We start from the raw sequence: 20305 nt of genomic DNA, 5'->3' as shown, positions 1-20305 counted from the left end.
CTAGGAACAGTGGGTTAACTGCCTGTTCAGGGGCAGAACGACAGATTTGTACCTTGTCAGCTCGGGGGTTCGAACTTGCAACCTTCCGGTTACTAGTCCAACGCTCTAACCACTAGGCTAGTGTGACCATTCACTTTCTGATCAAGAGATGTGTCAAGTTGGCTTCCCAAGAGGAGCATAGCACCAAGTGGATACCCAAGTCAGAACAATTTATCTTTCGAATGGCAGGTCACTGAAATAAAGAATTGAGGTGTGTGTGATGGCATGCTCCAACTAAGAAATAGACAAAAATACACCAGTTGTAATTTGTAGGTACATTGAATTATTATGAAGATTAAAATGTGGCTGTAGGCCAGACGTAGTGTCACCGGGTGTGAAGGATTTGTTTTATATTTTTTATTTGACACAATGCCAATGTTTTTGTTCTGCTGCTTTTTAACTTGTAACAGACCTTAAAGCCTGTTTGGTTCCGAAAAAATACCCCTTGCATTTAACTTTTAGTGAAAATGACAAGTGTATGTATGACATTGTGATTTTTCTGATATTAAAAATCAATATCTGAAAAATGTTGCAAAGTGCATACATTTTTACCCAATCTATTATGAAATATCTGTTGAATATTATACTGTAACAGTTATTTAAGTAATAAGGACTGAGGTGGTGTGGTAAATGGCCAATATATCACGGCTAAGGGCAGTTCTTAACACAACGCGGAGTGCCTGTATACAGCCCTTATTCGTGGTATATTGGCCATATACGGCAAGCGGTACCGGAGCGCCACGTCTAGGTCCAAAAGGCTTCATAACAGCTTCGACCCTCAAGCCATAAGACTCCTGAACAGCTAATCAAATGGCTACCCAGACTATTTGCATTGTCCCCCCCCACCCCCTCTTTTATGCTGCTACTACTCTGGTTATATATGCGTAGTAACTTTAACTATACCTACATATTACCTCGACTAACCTGTGCCCCCGCACATTGACTCTGTACCGGTACCCCCTGTATATAGCCTCGCTAGTGTTATTTTACTGCTGCTCTTTAACTATTTGTATTTTCTACTTAACACTTATTTTTCTTAACTGCATTTCACTGTAAGGTCTACTACACATGTTGTATTCGATGCATGTGACATAAAAATTGATTTGATATACCACAAACACCCTTATTGCTATTATAAACTGGTTTCCAACGTAATTAGAGCATTCCAAATCATTTTTGGGGTCATACCCGTGGTATCAGCATTCAGGGCTCGAACCACCCAGTTTATAAAATGAAATAAATTCTGAATGTTGATACTGACCTGTCTAACAGCCAGATTATCAACACTATCAACGATTCTCATAAATAAGTTAAATCTTTTCTAGCTTATGTCCACCTGTGATGCAATATATAGACAACTGTTCAAAAGTTTGGGGTCACTTAGAAATGTCCTTGTTTTTGAAAGAAAAACATTCTGTCCATTTAAAATAACATCAAATTGATCAGAAATACAGTGTAGACATTGTTAATGTTGTAAATGACTATTGTAGTTGGAAACGGCAGATTTTTTTAATGGAATGTCTACATAGATTTAATCGATCCCACAAATGCTGATGCTCCAGATACTCAACTAGTCTAAATAAGGCCAGTTTTATTGCTTCTTTAATCAGAACAACAGTTTTCAGATGTGCTAACATAATTGCAAAAGGGTTTTCTAATGATCAATTAGCCTTTTAAAATTATAAGCTTGGATTAGCTAACACAACGTGCCATTGGAACACAGGAGTGATGGTTGCTGATAATGGGTCTCTGTACACCTATGTAAATATTCCATTAAAAAATCTGCCGCTTCCAGCTACAATAGTCATTTACAACATTAACAATGTCTACACTGTATTTCAGATCAATTTGATGTTATTTTAATGGACAAAAAAAACAACTTGCTTTTCTGTCAAAAACAAGAATTTCTAAGTGACCCCAAACTTTTGAACGGTAGTGTATATATAATATTTCATAGATCTTGTTAGCCTTGATATACAATTGCTTTCATGCTTTAAATGGGGTTCAGGGATTAACCACTAGCAATTGGCACCAAAACAATTACAGTGGTGATATCAGGCCATTTGGACAGTGTTTAATAGCCATTTGCCAAGCCATAGCAGATAATTAGAAAATGATCCGTTGGACTGAAAACACAAGCTCTTTTTCTTCATACAGTTGAGTTTTATGTGCAAAAGGCCATTAACTTTGATTAATAATACTGATTAATTCATGATTTTAGACAGTGATTATACACTTTTTTTCCATATACTGTCTGTCAGAACTCTGGATTGCAGGAGTCAGTATCCTAAAACAGTACAGCTTTCATGTTACAGAGGATTGTGTGATGTGACACTCAGGGTGATAGACTGTAATGGTTAGTGACTGTAAGGCCACCATGCCAGTCCTCGGCATGGCCTGACCACCATAGATCTCTCCCACTGCAGTGGCCTGACACAGAGCAGCTTGACTGTCTTGGGGCTGAGCATCACATTCACTGCAGACTAGTAGACCGCCCACATCGCTGTGGACTGGGCACCACATCTCACACACACACTATATAACCTCAGTATGGGAGACCTCATTGTCAGCCACAGAAACATTTCCTTTGTTAGATGTGTTCATTCATTCTCTCTGCTGTATTTGTGTATAGATCTCATCTCAAGCTGATAGGTTTACATAAACAAAGGATATATTCGCAACAGAACAACACAGGATAAATGGTATCCCAAAAGACGAGAAGGACAACAAAGCCATATCCAAATATTTTCTGTATTGTAAATAACACTGGCGTTGACCTATGCACCAGCATGGCCATCTTAGTAACAGCAGAATAACTAATGAATTAAAACAACCTAAATATACAAAGGAAGCAGCTACTCGAAAAGCACACAGTAAAAATGTGCTTAGTCATATGTACAGATGCTGGGAGGAAACCATCTTTGAAGAGAGTGGTTGTGGGAAGAGTTGGTGGAGGATTTCTTCCCTGGTGGACTAAATCAAAACATTGGTGGAAAAAGTACTTGAGGAAAAGTAAAGATACCTTAATAGAAAATGTCTAAAAGTAAAAGTTAGTCACCCAGTAAAATACTACTTGAGTAAAAGTCTTAAAAGGTATTTTGTTTTAATTATACTTTAGTATCAAAAGTAAATATAAATATGTATCAAAAGTAAAAGTACATGTTATTTCAAATTCCTTATATTAAGCAAACCAGACAGAACAATGTGTTTTTTGTTTTAATTTACAGATAGCCTTGGGCACACTCCAACACCCAAACATGATTTAGGGACTACTATTGGGTGCCAGGGAAAATGTATGGAGTACAAATGGATTTATTTGATTTTGGAATGTAATGAAGTAAAAGTTGTCCAAAATATAAATAGTAGAGTACAGATATCACAAAAAATGACTTAGGTAAACATACTTTAAATGACTACTTAACTACTTTACACCACTGAATCTAAATAGTATTTCCTTGATTCATTGTGTCCTCTCCATCCTGGACCTCCAATATGATTTGAGAAGGAGCTCAATGAGGAATCAACTAAATACAATTGATATTCTCCATGAGGAATCAAGGAAATAGGATTGAGATTCACCCCGTCTTGTTATCAAGCTTCAGCCATTCTATAATTAATCAGCTCTGAAATCATCCCCTAGAGGGAGCTATATACCTGTGAGTTCACACTACTGGGTGTTCTTGGAGCGCTTTCCATTCTAGCTGTGGTTTCTACTCTTGGGGTCATAACTGTTCTGAAAGGCAGGGGCAGCAGTATGATGCTGCTTAGGTTTGTCTCCAGTGCCTCCATTGCCGCATGTTTACATTACTCTTTAGAAAGAGATGCTTTAGACAGAGCTGCTCACCAAAGGGAAAAATGATATGCATGATCTTGTTCCAAGATGGCAGCGCAGTAGGACGTGTATATCTGTCTTTGTCTTATCCCATGTCCTATACCTTGTAAATAGCCAGTCTTTTTCGTATATATCTTAATCTCACTTTCTATCTACGAACGAAATATACTTTCCTGCAACCCGCCTCACCCAATGTCGTACGGATAATTGCCAAATTGTCATTATTCCGCCACTATGGCTTATTTATAGGCCTTACCTCCCTCACCTTACTTCATTTGCACACACTGTATATAGACTTTTCTATTGTGTTATTGACTCTACGTTTGTTTATCCTATGTGTAACTCTGTTGTTGTTTGTGTCGCACTGCTTTGCTTTATCTTGGCCCGGTCGCAGTTGTAAATGAGAACTTGTTCTCAACTGGCCTTCCTGGTTAAATAAAGGTGAAATCAAATAAAAAAATAAAAATATTTGCACTCTAGCTACTCGTGCTGTGCAGTGCTGCCTGCCTGTTAGCCGGAGTTCACCATGTGTCTTCATTGTGCTTTTGAATTGGTGTCCAAAGCAAAGCACCAACTATGAATGATTAATTTATGTAATTAAGGCATCATTCTGGACACCCGCAAGTGATTATTTCTCTCACAAGCTGTCCTCTCTTGGAGACTTAAAAGCAACCAGATAGAGAACACAATTATTCCATCATTTGTCAGGAGCCTTTGAATGTAGTTATTGTCTGAGTGCTGATATATTTGACCAGGGTTTTGTATCAATAGATGGTTTCACAGGAAAATGAGAGAAGTACAGTATGTTACAATATATTAGAAGGATGGTAACATACTGGAAGTATTGCTAGTATAACTTCTTACTTGATGTGACCTGATGTGATATAGAGTTCCCTACGTGCAAAGCCCCAAGCCAGCAGCCCTGTGGGTTGACTGGTGTATGGGTTAATTATCACAAGAATGGGGAGTAAGGTCATTGTGCATTTTTACTAGTCATTACATAACAACGCAATCTTCTCGATAAGTTCTTGAATCTGGTCTCAGAACATGCAATAAAGTACCTGCTGCTGAGGTTGGATGATGAGGATTTGTTTTTTCTAAATAGGAGTGCGAGGTACTTTTTTCTTTTTATCACAATAACCATCCATGCATTTACTGCAAGTAATCCATTTGAAGTCATTAGTAGAGCTCAGATTTACTTTACCCAAATTTGAAGAACCTTCCAAATTCCCAGTTACACGCAGAGGAAATACACTGAGTCTACAAAACATTAGGAACACCCGCTCTTTCTATGACAGACTGATCAGGTAAATCTAGATGGAAGCTAAGATCCCTTATTGATGTCACCTGTTAAATCCACTTCAATCAGTGTAGATGAAGGGGAGGAGACAGGTTAAAGAAGGATTTGTAAGCCATTCAGAGGGTGAATTGGCAAGCCAAAACATGTAAGTGCCCTTGAACATGGGTATGGTAGTAGGTGCCAGGTGCACCGGTTTAAGTGTGTCAAGAACTCAGTGTATGTCTGAAGATAATGTAGGGGCTGTTGTAAAAGGTCCACTGTAGCGGTTTTCATTTAAAATGGTCAAAAATAAAGTAAAATCGCTTCTTAACAAAGAGTCATTTCTCAAGCAAGAATGGACTGTTGGGGTGGTTTGAGTGTGGAGCGGAAAACGGAAAATTTGCTGTTATTGGCAGAGAGGTTTGGAACTCTTAAACAGGCAGAAATGTCAAAAAGCTCTTACACTAAAAGGGCATTATCATCCTTTTCACAATTTCACAGTGTCAAGAATGTTCCACCACCCAAAGGGCATCCAGCCAACTTGACACAACTGTGTAAAGAATTGGAGTCAACATGGACCAGCATCCCTGTGGAACTCGTTCAACACCTGGTAGTCCATGTCCCGACAAATTGAGGCTGTTCTGAGGGCAAAAGGGGGTGCAAAGTCAATATTAGGAAGGTGTTTGTAATGTTTTGTACACTCAGTGTATATTATTGCATTCTAACAGAATGCGTTTACTAAAAAGGCTGTCTTATGAAGACTTCTCTGCACATAATATAGTATTTAACCTGAGAGAGATTCATCTTAACAATAGGAGCAGCAAATCCACACCTGACTGTTTAACCTCCAGCACCGTCACGCTAATCTGAATTTCAACTCTGAACACCTCAATAAAGACTTCAATTTTAATCCTTTTTCTTATTTTCTCAAGGCTCTCTTTCTCCCTCTGCAGGAAGCTCAAGTGGAGGCTTACACTGACATTGTTTCACTTTTTACATCCTCTGTCCTCTCACGCTCAGCTCTCTACCCATGCAGTCAGGCAACCAGTCTCCCACCTTTTCGAAAACGTGTGAAATTAGTAAATGTTGCTTTGGGTTTGAGTGACTAAGCTGAATGTAGCCTGCGAGCGTTTCAGTGATCTAAGTTGGGAAGGAATGTGGTGAGGAGGACATGATGCTAGTCTACAGACTGGCTTCTGGAGCCAGCCCTCTTTAGTGGATTCCCAGAGTTCTCACCTTCTGCCCCCCTGGGACAAAAGGTCACATCTTCCGTCTGTCCGTACTGTAAAAAGCTTTGTCTCTTTTTACAGTCCACAGGACAGGAGGAATGAGTGGAGATGGAGAACGTGTCTATCGCAAAAACATTTTTTGCATACATTTCACAGGATTTACCCCAGTGATTGTCTGAGCTTGTGCAAATTGAGAGTTAACATATACAGTGCCTAGAAAGTCTACACCCCCCTTCGATTTCTTCATATTTTGTGTTAAAGAGTGGGAATCTACAAAAAAAACGTATCTTTTGTCAAGGTGGAATCAATGTACAGTTGAAGTCAGAAGTTTACATACACTTAGGTTGGAGTCAATAAAACTTGTTTTTCAACCACTCCACAAATGTATTGTTTACAAACTATATTTTTGGCAAGTTGGTTAGGACATCTACTTTGTACATGACACAAGTCATTTTTCCAACAATTGTTTACAGAGAGATTATTTCACTTATAATTCCCTGTATCACAATTCCGGGGGTCAGAAATCTACATACGCTAAGTTGACTGTGCCTTTAAACAGCTTGGAAAATTCCACAAAATGATGTCATGGCTCTAGAAGCTTCTGATAGGCTAATTGACATCATTTCAAATCAAATCAAATGTATTTATATAGCCCTTCATACATCAGCTGATATCTCAAAGTGCTGTACAGAAACCCAGCCTAAAACCCCAAACAGCAAGCAATGCAGGTGTAGAAGCACGGTGGCTAGGTAAAACTCCCTAGAAAGGCCAAAACCTAGGAAGAAACCTAGAGAGGAACCAGGCTATGTGGGGTGGCCAGTCCTCTTCTGGCTGTGCTGGGTGGAGATTATAATAGAACATGGCCAAGATGTTCAAATGTTCATAAATGACCAGCATGGTCGAATAATAATAAGGCAGAACAGTTGAAACTGGAGCAGCAGCACGGTCAGGTGGACTGGGGACAGCAAGGAGTCATCATGTCAGGTAGTCCTGGGGCATGGTCCTAGGGCTCAGGTCCTCCGAGAGAGAGAAAAAAAGAGAGAATTAGAGAGAGCATATGTGGGGTGGCCAGTCCTCTTCTGGCTGTGCCGGGTGGAGATTATAACAGAACATGGCCAAGATGTTCAAATGTTCATAAATGACCAGCATGGTCGAATAATAATAAGGCAGAACAGTTGAAACTGGAGCAGCAGCACAGCCAGGTGGACTGGGGACAGCAAGGAGTCATCATGTCAGGTAGTCCTGGGGCATGGTCCTCGGGCTCAGGTCCTCCGAGAGAGAGAAAGAGAGAAGGAGAGAATTAGAGAACGCACACTTAGATTCACACAGGACACCGAATAAGACAGGAGAAGTACTCCAGATATAACAAACTGACCCTAGCCCCCCGACACATAAACTACTGCAGCATAAATACTGGAGGCTGAGACAGGAGGGGTCAGGAGACACTGTGGCCCCATCCGAGGACAACCCCTGACAGGGCCAAACAGGAAGGATATAACCCCACCCACTTTGCCAAAGCACAGCCCCCACACCACTAGAGGGATATCTTCAACCACCAACTTACCATCCTGAGACAAGGCTGAGTATAGCCCACAAAGATCTCCGCCATGGCACAACCCAAGGGGGGGGGGGGTGCCAACCCAGACAGGATGACCACAACAGTGAATCAACCCACTCAGGTGACGCACCCCTTCCAGGGACGGCATGAGAGAGCCCCAGTAGGCCAGTGACTCAGCCCCTGTAATAGGGTTAGAGGCAGAGAATCCCAGTGGAAAGAGGCGAACCGGCCAGGCAGAGACAGCAAGGGCGGTTCGTTGCTCCAGAGCCTTTCCGTTCACCTTCCCACTCCTGGGCCAGACTACACTCAATCATATGACCCACTGAAGAGAAGAGTCTTCAGTAAAGAATTAAAGGTTGAGACCGAGTTTGTGTCTCTGACATGGGTAGGCAGACCGTTCCATAAAAATGGAGCTCTATAGGAGAAAGCCCTGCCTCCAGCTGTTTGCTTAGAAATTCTAGGGACAATTAGGAGGCCTGCGTCTTGTGACCGTAGCGTACGTGTAGGTATGTACGGCAGGACCAAATCAGAGAGATAGGTAGGAGCAAGCCCATGTAATGCTTTGTAGGTTAGCAGTAAAACCTTGAAATCAGCCCTTGCTTTGACAGGAAGCCAGTGTAGCGAGGCTAGCACTGGAGTAATATGATCAAATATTTTGGTTCCAGTCAGGATTCTAGCAGCCATATTTAGCACTAACTGAAGTTTATTTAGTGCTTTATCCGGGTAGCTGGAAAGTAGAGCATTGCAGTAGTCTAACCTAGAAGTGACAAAAGCATGGATTAATTTTTCTGCATAATTTTTGGACAGAAAGTTTCTGATTTTTGCAATGTTACGTAGATGGAGAAAAGCTGTCCTTGAAATGGTCTTGATATGTTCTTCAAAAGAGAGATCAGGGTCCAGAGTAACGCCGAGGTCCTTCACAGTTTTATTTGAGACGACTGTACAACCATTAAGATGAATTGTCAGATTCAACAGAAGATCTCTTTGTTTCTTGGGACCTAGAACAAGCATCTCTGTTTTGTCCGAGTTTAAAAGTGGAAAGTTTGCAGCCATCCACTTCCTTATGTCTGAAACACATGCTTCTAGCAAGGGCAATTTTGGGGCTTCACCATGTTTCATTGAAATGTACAGCTGTGTGTCAGTTATCATTATGTTTTCGAATAACATCCCCAAGAGGTAAAATATATAGTGAAAACAATAGTGGTCCTAAAACGGAACCTTGAGGAACACTGAAATTTACAGTTGATTTGTCAGAGGACAAACCATTCACAGAGACAAACTGATATCTTTCCGACAGATAAGATCTAAACCAGGCCAGAACTTGTCCGTGTAGACCAATTTGGGTTTCCAATCTCTCCAAAAGAATGTGGTGATCGATGGTATCAAAAGCAGCACTAAGGTCTAGGAGCACGAGGATAGATGCAGAGCCTCGGTCCGATGCCATTAAAATGTAATTTACCACCTTCACAAGTGCCGTCTCAGTGCTATGATGGGGTCTAAAACCAGACTGAAGCATTTCGTATACATTGTTTGTCTTCAGGAAGGCAGGGAGTTGCTGTCAAATGGAGATGTATCTGTAGATGTATTTGAAGGCCTACCTTGAAAATCAGTGCCTCTTTGCTTGACATCATGGGAAAATCAAAAGAAATCAGCCGAGAGCTCAGAAAAAGAATTGTAGACCGCCACAAGTCTGGTTCATCCTTGTGAGCAATTTCCAAACGCCTGAAGGAACCACGTTCATCTGTACAAACAATATTACGCAAGTACTGTCATGATCGTTGTATGAACTGGAAATATACTCAGACCAACGTGCAGCGTGATTTGGGTTCCGCATGTTTAACAAAGGAAACTCACAAAAACAGCAACCGAAACGTGAAGCTCAAACAGTGCTCACAAGAAACTACACAGAAACAAGATCCCATAAAAACCAGCGGCGAAATGCCTGCCTAAATATGATCAACGATAAACAGCTGCCTCTGATTGGGAACCATACCAGGCCAACATAGAAATAAATGCACTAGATCACCCACCCTAGTCCCACCCGACCTAACCAAAATAGAGAATAAAAAGGCTCTCTATGGTCAGGGCGTGACAAGTACAAACACCATGGGACCACTCAGCCGTCATACCGCTCAGGAAGGAGACGTGTTCTGTCTCCTAGAGATGAACGTACTTTGGTGCGAAAAGTGCAAATCAATTCCAGAATAACAGCAAAGGACCTTGTGAAGATACTGGAGGAAACAGGTACAAAAGTATCTATATCCAAAGTAAAAACGAGTCCTATATCGACATAACCTGAAAGGCCGCTCAGCAAGGAAGAAGCCACTGCTCCAAAACCTCCATAAAAAAGCCAGACTACGGTTTGCAACTGCACATGGGTACAAAGATTGTACTTTTTGGAGAAATGTCCTCTGGTCTGATGAAATAAAAATATAATTGTTTGGCCATAATGACCATTGTTATGTTTGGAGGAAAAAGGGGGAAGCTTGCAAGCCGAAGAACACCATCCCAACCGTTAAGCATGGAGGTGGCAGCATCATGTTGTGGGGGTGCTTTGCTGCAGGAGGGACTGGTGCACTTCACAAAATAGATGGCATCATGAGGTAGGAAAATGATGTGAATATATTGAAGCAACATCTCAAGACATCAGTCATGAAGTTCAAGCTTGATTGCAAATGGGTCTTCCAAATGGACAATGACTCCAAGCATACTTCCAAAGTTGTGGCAAAATGGCTTAAGGACAACGAAGTCAAGGTATTGGAGTGGTCATCTCAAAGCCTTGAACTCAATCCTATAGAAAATTTGTGAGCAGAACTGAAAAAGCGTGTGCGAGCAAGGAGACCTTCAAACCTGACTCAGTTACACCAGCTCTGTCAGGAGGAATAGGCCAAAATTCACCAAACTTATTGTGGGAAGCTTGTGGAAGGCTACCCGAAACATTTGACCCAAGTTAAACAATCTAAAGGCAATGCTCATAAATATTAATTGAGTGTATGTAAACTTCTGAGCCACTGGGAATGTGATGAAAGAAATAAAAGCTTAAATAATTAATTCTCTCTACTATTATTCTGACATTTCACATTCTTAAAATAAAGTGATGATCCTAACTGACCTAAGACAGGGAATTGTTACTAGGATTTAATGTCAGGAATTGTTTAAAAAAACTGAGTTTAAACGTATTTGGCTGTATGTAAACTTCCGACTTCAACTGTATATACAGTGGGGTAAAAAAGTATTTAGTCAGCCACCAATTGTGCAAGTTCTCCCACTTAAAAATATGAGGCCTGTAATTTTCATCATAGGTACACTTCAACCATGACAGACAAAATGAAAAAAAATCCAGAAAATCTCATTGTAGGATTTTTAATGAATTTATTTACAAATTATGGTGGAAAATAAGTATTTGGTCAACAACAAAAGTTTATCTCAATATTTTGTTATATACCCTTTGTTGGCAATGACAGCGGTCAAACGTTTTCTGTAAGTCTTCACAAGGTTTTCACACACTGTTGCTGGTATTTTGGCCCATTCCTCCATGCAGATCTCTAGAGCAGTGATGTTTTGGGGCTGTTGCTGGGCAACACGGACTTTCAACTCCCTCCAAAGATTTTCTATGGGGTTGAGATCTGGAGACTGGCTAGGCCACTCCAGGACCTTGAAATGCTTCTAACGAAGCCACTCCTTCGTTGCCCGGGCGGTGTGTTTGGGATCATTGTCATGCTGAAAGACCCAGCCACGTTTCATCTTCAATGCCCTTGCTGATGGGAGGAGGTTTTCACTCAAAATCTCACGATACATGGCCCCATTCATTCTTTCCTTTACATGGATCAGTCGTCCTGGTCCCTTTGCAGAAACACAGCCCCAACTCAGCATTCTTTGTCCTCCAAACACGACGAGTTGAGTTTTTTCCAAAAAGTTATATTTTGGTTTCATCTGACCATATGACATTCTCCCAATCTTCTTCTGGATCATCCAAATGCTCTCTAGCAAACTTCAGACGGGCCTGGACATGTACTGGCTTAAGCAGGGGGACACGTCTAGCGCTGCAGGATTTGAGTCCCTGGCGGCGTAGTGTGTTACTGATGGTAGGCTTTGTTACTTTGGTCACAGCTCTCTGCAGGTCATTCATTAGGTCCCCCCGTGTGGTTCTGGGATTTTTGCTCACCGTTCTTGTGATCATTTTGAACCCACGGGGTGAGATCTTGCGTGGAGCCCAGATCGAGGGAGATTATCATAACCGCCATCGTTAAAAGACAGTACTGTGCAGCCGTCTTCATCGACCTTGCCAAGGCTTTCGACTCTGTCAGTCACCATATTCTTAACGGCAGACTCAGTAGCCTCAGTTTTTCTGATGACTGCCTTGCCTGGTTCACCAACTACTTTGCAGACAGAGTTCAGTGTGTCAAATCGGAGGGCATGCTGTCCGGTCCTCTGGCAGTCTCTATGGGGGTGCCACAGGGTTCAATTCTCAGACCGACTATTTTCTCTGTATATATCAATGATGTTGCTCTTGCTGGGGGCGATTCCCTGATCCACCTCTACGCAGACGACACCATTCTGTATACTTCCGGCCCGTCCTTGGACACTGTGCTATCTAACCTCCAAACGAGCTTCAATGCCATACAACACTCCTTCACTCACGCCACCAAACTTACCCTAGTAAAACTGACTATCCTACCGATCCTCGACTTCGGCGATGTCATCTACAAAATAGCTTCCAACACTATACTCAGCAAACTGGATGCAGTTTATCACAGTGCCATCCGTTTTGTTACTAAAGCACCTTATACCACCCACCACTGCGACCTGTATGCTCTAGTCGGCTGGCCCTCGCTACATATTCGTCGCCAGACCCACTGGCTCCAGGTCATCTACAAGTCCATGCTAGGTAAAGCTCCGCCTTATCTCAGTTCACTGGTCACGATGCGATGGCAACACCCACCCAGAGCACGCGCTCCAGCAGGTGTATCTCACTGATCATCCCTAAAGCCAACACCTCATTTGGCCGCCTTTCATTCCAGTTCTCTGCTGCCTGTGACTGGAACGAATTGCAAAAATTGCTGTTGGAGACTTTTATCTCCCTCACCAACTTCAAACATCTGCTATCTGAGCAGCTAACCGATCGCAGCCCACCCAATTTTACCTACCTCATTCCCATACTGTTTATATTTATTTACTTTTCTGCTCTTTTGCACACCAATATCTCTACCTGTACATGACCATCTGATCATTTATCACTCCAGTGTTAATCTGCAAAATTGTAATTATTCGCCTACCTCCTCATGCCTTTTGCACACAATGTATATAGACTCTCTTTTTTTCTACTGTGTTATTGACTTGTTAATTGTTTACTCCATGTGTAACTCTGTGTTGTCTGTTCACACTGCTATGCTTTATCTTGGCCAGGTCGCAGTTGCAAATGAGAACTTGTTCTCAACTAGCCTACCTGGTTAAATAAAGGTGAAATAAAAATAAATAAATAAAAAATTATCAGTGGTCTTGTATGTCTTCCATTTCCTAATAATTGCTCCCACAGTTGATTTCTTCAAACCAAGCTGCTTACCTATTGCAGATTCAGTCTTCCCAACCTGGTTCAGGTCTAAAATTTTGTTTGTGGTGTCCTTTGACAGCTCTTTGGTCTTGGTCATAGTGGAGTTTGGAGTGTGACTGTTTGAGGTTGTGGACAGGTGTCTTTTATACTGATAACAAGTTCAAACAGGTGCCATTACTACAGGTAACGAGTGGAGGACAGAGGAGCCTCTTAAAGAAGTTACAGGTCTGTGAGAGCCAGAAATCTTGCTTGTTTGTAGGTGACCAAATACTTATTTTCCACCATAATTTGCAAATAAATTCATTAAAAATCCTACAATGTGATTTTCTGTATTTTTTTCTTCTCATTTTGTCTGTCATAGTTGAAATGTACCTATGATGAAAATTACAGGCCTCTCTCATCTTTTTAAGTGGGAGAACTTGCATATATACAGTGGGGAGAACAGTGAAGTATTTGATACACTGCCGATTTTGCAGGTTTTCCTACTTACAAAGCATGTAGAGGTCTGTAATTTTTATCATAGGTACACTTCAACTGTGAGAGACGGAATCTAAAACAAAAATCCAGAAAATCACATTGTATGATTTTTACGTAAGTAATTGGCATTTTATTGCATGACCTAAGTATTTGATTACCTACCAACCAGTAAGAAATTCCGGCTCTCACAGACCTGTTAGTTTTTATTTAAGAATCCCTCCTGTTCTCCACTCATTACCTGTATTAACTGCACCTGTTTGAACTCGTTACCTGTTTAAAGTAACCGGTCCACACACTCAATCAAACAGACTCCAACCTCTCCACAATGGCCAAGACCAGAGAGCTGTGTAAGGACATCAGGGATAAAATTGTAGACCTGCACAAGGCTGGGATGGGCTACAGGACAATAGGCAAGCAGCTTGGTGAGAAGGCAACAACTGTTGGCGCAATTATTAGAAAATGGAAGAAGTTCAAGATGACGGTCAATCACCCTCTGTCTGGGGCTCCATGCAAGATCTCACCTCGTGGGGCATCAATGATCATGAGGAAGGTGAGGGATCAGCCCAGAATTACACGGCAGGACCTGGTCAATGACCTGAAGAGAGCTGGGACCATAGTCTCAAAGAAAACCATTAGTAACACACTACGCCGTCATGGATTAAAATCCTGCTGCGCACGCAAGGTCCCCCTGCTCAAGCCAGCGCATGTCCAGGCCCGTCTGAAGTTTGCCAATGACCATCTGGATGATCCAGAGGAGGAATGGGAGAAGGTCATGTGGTCTGATTAGACAAAAATAGAGCTTTTTGGTCTAAACTCCACTCGCCGTGTTTGGAGGAAGAAGAAGAATGAGTACAACCCCAAGAACACCATCCCAACCGTGAAGCATGGAGGTGGAAACATCATTCTTTGGGGATGCTTTTCTGCAAAGGGGACTGCACCGTATTGAGGGGAGGATGGATGGGGCCATGTATCGCGAGATCTTGGCCAACAACCTCCTTCCCTCAGTAAGAGCATTGAAGATGGGTCGTGGCTGGGTCTTCCAGCATGACAATGTCCCGAAACACACAGCCAGGGAAACTAAGGAGTGGCTCCGTAAGAAGCATCTCAAGGTCCTGAAGTGGCCTAGCCAGTCTCCAGACCTGAACCCAATAGAAAATCTTTGGAGGGAGCTAAAAGTCTGTATTGCCCAGCGACAGCCCCGAAACCTGAAGGATCTGGAGAAGGTCTGTATGGAGGAGTGGGCCAAAATCCCTGCTGCAGTGTGTGCAAACCTGGTCAAGAACTGCAGGAAACGTATGATCTCTGTAATTGCAAACAAAGGTTTCTGTACCAAATATTAAGTTCTGCTTTTCTGATGTATCAAATACTTATGTCATGCAATAAAATGCAAATTAATTACTTAAAAATCAATACAATGTGATTTTCTGGATTTTTGTTTTAGATTCCGTCTCTCACAGTTGAAGTGTACCTATGATAAAAATTACAGACCTCTACATGCTTTGTAAGTAGGAAAGCCTGCAAAATCGGCAGTCTATCAAATACTTGTTCTCCCCACTGTATATATTATTTTTTAGATTAATGTTAAATAATGTTAGAAACACCTTTGGCAGCAATTTCAGCTGTCAGTCTTCTTCTTAGGGAAGTCTCATAAGAGTTTTTACACACCTATATTATGCAATATTTTACCCATTTAAACTTGTTATGGCTGCAATCCCACTAATGGGATAAGTGTCATCAACAACCGCTGAATAGCATAGCGCTACATTCAATCAATATTACTACAAATATTTATATTCATGAAATCACAAGTGCAATATAGGAAAACACAGATTAGCCTTTTGTTAATCCACCTGTCGTGTCAGATTTTGAAATTATGCTTGACAGCGAAAGCAATCCAAGCGTTTCTGTAAGTTTATCGATCGCATGACAAAACATTAAGTACACTTAGCATCAGGAAGCTTGGTCACGAAAATCAGAAAAGCAATCAAATGAATCGTTTACCTTTGATGATCTTCAGATGTTTTCACTCACGAGACTCCGTTACACAACAAATGTTCCTTTTGTTCCATAAAGATTTTTTTAATATCCAAAATACCTCCGTTTGTTTGTTGCGTTATGTTCAGAAATCCACAGGAAAGAGCGGTCACGACAATGCAGACGAAAATTCCAAATAGTTTCCATAATGTCCACAGAAACATGTCAAACGTTTTTTATAATCAATCCTCAGGTTGTTTTTAAAATATATAATCGATAATATATCAACCGCAAATGTCTTTCACAGTAGGAGAGGGAAAAGCAATACCTATCCAAACTCTGTTGCGCGAGCAAAACTCATGTGACCACTTGACCCGATGTTATTGTTCTGGCTAATTTTTCAAAATAAAAGCCTGAAACTATGTCTGAAGACTGTTGACACCTTGACGAAGCTGGTTCATATCCCTTTAAATCCAGCAAAGGGAGGCTATGGAACATGGAGTTTTCAAAATAGAAGCCACTTCCTGTTTTGTTTTCCTCAGGGTTTGGCCTGCAATATCAGTTCTGTTATACTCACAGACAATATTTTGACAGTTTTGGAAACTTTAGAGTGTTTTCTATCCAATACTAATAATAATATGCATATATTAGCAACTGAGACTGAGGAGCTGGCCGTTTACAATGGGCACCTTTTCATCCAAGCTACTCAATACTGCCCCTGCAGCCATAAAAAGTTAATATTTTCAAGCTCTGTCAAGGTGTTGGAGATCATGGCTAGACAGACATTTTCAAGTCTGGCCATAGATTTTCAAACAGATTTAAGTCAAAACTGTAGCTTGGTCACTCAGCAACATTCACTGTCTTGGTTAGCAACTCCAGTGTAGATTAGTCTTTGTATTGTAGGTCATTGTTCTGCTGAAAGATGAATTGTTCTCCCAGTGTCTGGTGTAAAGCAGACTGAAGCAGGTTTTCCTCTAGGATTTGACCTGTGCTTAGCCTGTTTCTTGTCATCCTGTAAAACTCTTTGCCGTTGTCAAGCATACTCATTAGCATGATGCAGCCACCATCATGCTTGAAAATAAGGAGGCAGTTACTCAGTGATATGTTGTATTGGATTTGCCCCAAACATATTTTTTTATTTAACCTTTATTTAACTAGGCAAGTCAGTTAAAAACAAATTCTTATTTACAATGACGGTCTACACCGGCCAAACCCGGACGACGCTGGGCCAATTGTGCGCCGCCCTATGGGGCTCCCAATCACAGCCGGTTGTGATACAGCCTGGCTTTGCATTTCGTCCAAAAAGTGTATTCCTTTCCCGTGTTGTTTTGCAGTATTATTTTAGTGCCTTGTTGCATACATATGCATGTTTTGGACATTTTATTTCTGTACATTTTTATTCTGCTTTTCACTCTGTCATTTAGGCCATTAGACCACTCCCGAGTGGCGCAGCGGTCTAAGGCACTGCATCTCAGTGCAAGAGTTGTCACTGCAGTTCCTGGTTGGAATCCAGGCTGCATCACATCCTATGGGAGCCCCATAGGGCGGTGCACAATTGGCCCAGCATCATTCGGGTTTGGCCGGTGTAGACCGTCATTGTAAATAATAATTTGTTATTAACTGACTTGCCTAGTTACATTGTATGTAATGGCCGTCGTCGGTGGAATAAGGTGAGGACCAATGCGCAGCGTGGTACATATTCATCTTTTTAATAAAGTAAACTGAACACTGAATAACAAAACAACAAATAAACAACCGGAACAGTTCTGTCTGGTGTCGACACACAAAGACTTAAAACAACCTGAACAGTTCTGTCTGGTGTAGACACACAAAGACTGAAAACAACCACCCAAAAAACACAATCGAAAACAGGCTACCTAAATATGGTTCTCAATCAGGGACAACGATTGACAGCTGCCTCTTATTGAGAACCATACCAGGCCAAACACAGAAATAGAAAATCATAGAAAAACTAACATAGACAACCCACACAACTCACGCCCTGACCATACTAAAACAAAAGACAAAACAAAGGAACTAAGGTCAGAACGTGAAATTGTATTAATTTGTAGAAATGGATAGAATTTTCTTTTCACTTTGACATTATGGCATATTTTCTGTAGATCAATGACATTTTTATTTTTAATTAATTATATTTCAGTCACAATTTGTAACGCAAAAGAAAATGAACTTTCTGTAGGCACTGTAATAGGCCTAGTTGAAGTCGATAAACAAAACAAAAAGATAAAGATAATTTACTTGTTCTAAGATTGAAGCAATTTGAGGCCCATTTTCAGAGAAAGGAGGCACACTGTATTTCAACAATGGTAACCTGGAACTACAGGTTAGATATTTCTCACTATTAGGCTTGTTATTTATCTATAGAATTTTTTGATGTTGATGATGACAGAAAAAGGCATGGTTTTCTACTGAAGGGGGGGATTTGATCACACATTCAAGTGCTGCATTTACAGTGGTGAGCTAGTACATGAATGGCCTCTTCTCATTGTGAGAAAAGGGACAGATTGGAACCGCATGTCTGCTTGCCAGGGATATTGACAGGCACTTCACAGACAAAGTACAATACTCATGCAGAGAGCTGGGCTTCAGTCAGCCTGTTTATACTTATGGCACGTTGTGCTCACGGCTATTGGAATCCAAGATCCATAGAATGATATATCAGTTAGTCAAGGGGAAGTTCGCTGATATCTTATGGCTGATGTTGTATGATGATAATAAACATACTATCTGAAACATCATTTCAAATAGCCTATTTATTGCCACTTAATATGTGGCCAGTGTGATATTAAAGAGGGCCTCACATCAACTGACTGAATGTTGAGAAAGGAGGTAAAGAAAAAAATATGAACAAATAAGCTGTGTACTTATTGCATTCCAAGTTATTTATACAGAGGAGAGAAAAGTCAGTAGACTTCATGTCTCTACTCTGCGGGAACTATTAAATTACGTCTGGATGTTTCTAATTACCTCACTATAAATGTTGGAACACAACACTTCTCCAGTGTTAGAGGGCCCTTATAATGCCTCTTCGTATGTTTAGGGAAGCACTGGCCCATGGTGGTCCTTGTATATGTGTTTCTGGCATTTGGAATGTGGCTTTTAGTGAAAGAAAAGTGAGCATTCCTGCTGCTGGCGCAAGGGGAAAGGAAATGGGTAATAAACCCCCCCCCCCAAATAACCTCCCTCGCGCCGCAGCACGCTGGAGCCAGTGATTCTGACTGGGATCCACTTAATTGCTCTTAAATGAAAAAGATTGTTGCCTTCCCATTTTTCTGATGTTTAAGAAAGTCAAGTCAAATCCCATGTGTATGGCAGCCAAAGCAGGGACCGCTGCGGCCGGCCGGGCGACTCTCATCCAGCAGTTTAAGCACTAATCCTGCTCTCAGTGCGATGCCATCAGTAACATTATTATTAGTATTGAGCAGAGGACTGTATGCAACAGCAACCAAACTCTGGAGGAGTCAGAATGTCCAGCCTGCTTTGCTCTTAAACATACGGCCATATGGAATGTGCAACATATTGAGGTGGTTCAGTCCATCACGTCATTTCCCCCAGTGTTATATAAGGCAGTCTATGTATAATATAACATTTGGATGATATTCTGTATCAGTATTGACCTGTGACGAGCGCATTCTGTTCATATTCAGAACCAAAATACACTATATATACAAAAGCATGTGGACACCCCTTCAAATTAGTGGATTCGGCTATTTCAGCCACACCCGTTGCTGAAAGCTGTATAAATATGAGCACACAGCCATGCAATCTCCATAGACAGACACTGGCAGTAGAATGGCCTTACTGAAGAGCTCAGTGACTTTCAACGTGGCACTGTCATAGGATGCCACCTTTCCAACAAGTCAGTTCATCAAATTTCTGCCCTGCAAGAGTAGCCCCGGTCAACTGTAGTTGCTGTTATTGTGAAGTGGAAACGTCTAGGAGCAACAACGGCTCAGCCACAAAGTGATAGGCCACACAAGCTCACAGAACGAGACCCTCCAAGTGCTGAAGTGCGTAGCGCGTAAAAATCGCCTGTCCTCGGTTGCAACATTCACCAAACTGCCTCTGGAAGCAACGTCAGCACAAGAACTGTTCGTTGGGAGCTTCATGAAATGAGTTTCCATGGCCGAACAGCCGCACACAAGCCTAAAATCACCATGCACAATCCCAAGTGTCGGCTGGATTGGTATCAAGCGTCCCGCCATTGAGAGCATTGGAAATGCGTTCTCTGGAGTTATGAATTCCGCTTCAACATCTGACATTCCGACAGACAAATCTGGGTTTTCGGTGGTTGCCAGGAGAACGCTACCTGCCCAAATGCATAGTGCCAACTGTAAATTTTGGG

This window comes from Oncorhynchus tshawytscha, linkage group LG28, assembly GCF_018296145.1.
Source record: "Oncorhynchus tshawytscha isolate Ot180627B linkage group LG28, Otsh_v2.0, whole genome shotgun sequence".
Classification (NCBI taxonomy): Eukaryota; Metazoa; Chordata; class Actinopteri; order Salmoniformes; family Salmonidae; genus Oncorhynchus; species Oncorhynchus tshawytscha.
Note: the sequence above shows the minus strand (reverse complement) of the source record.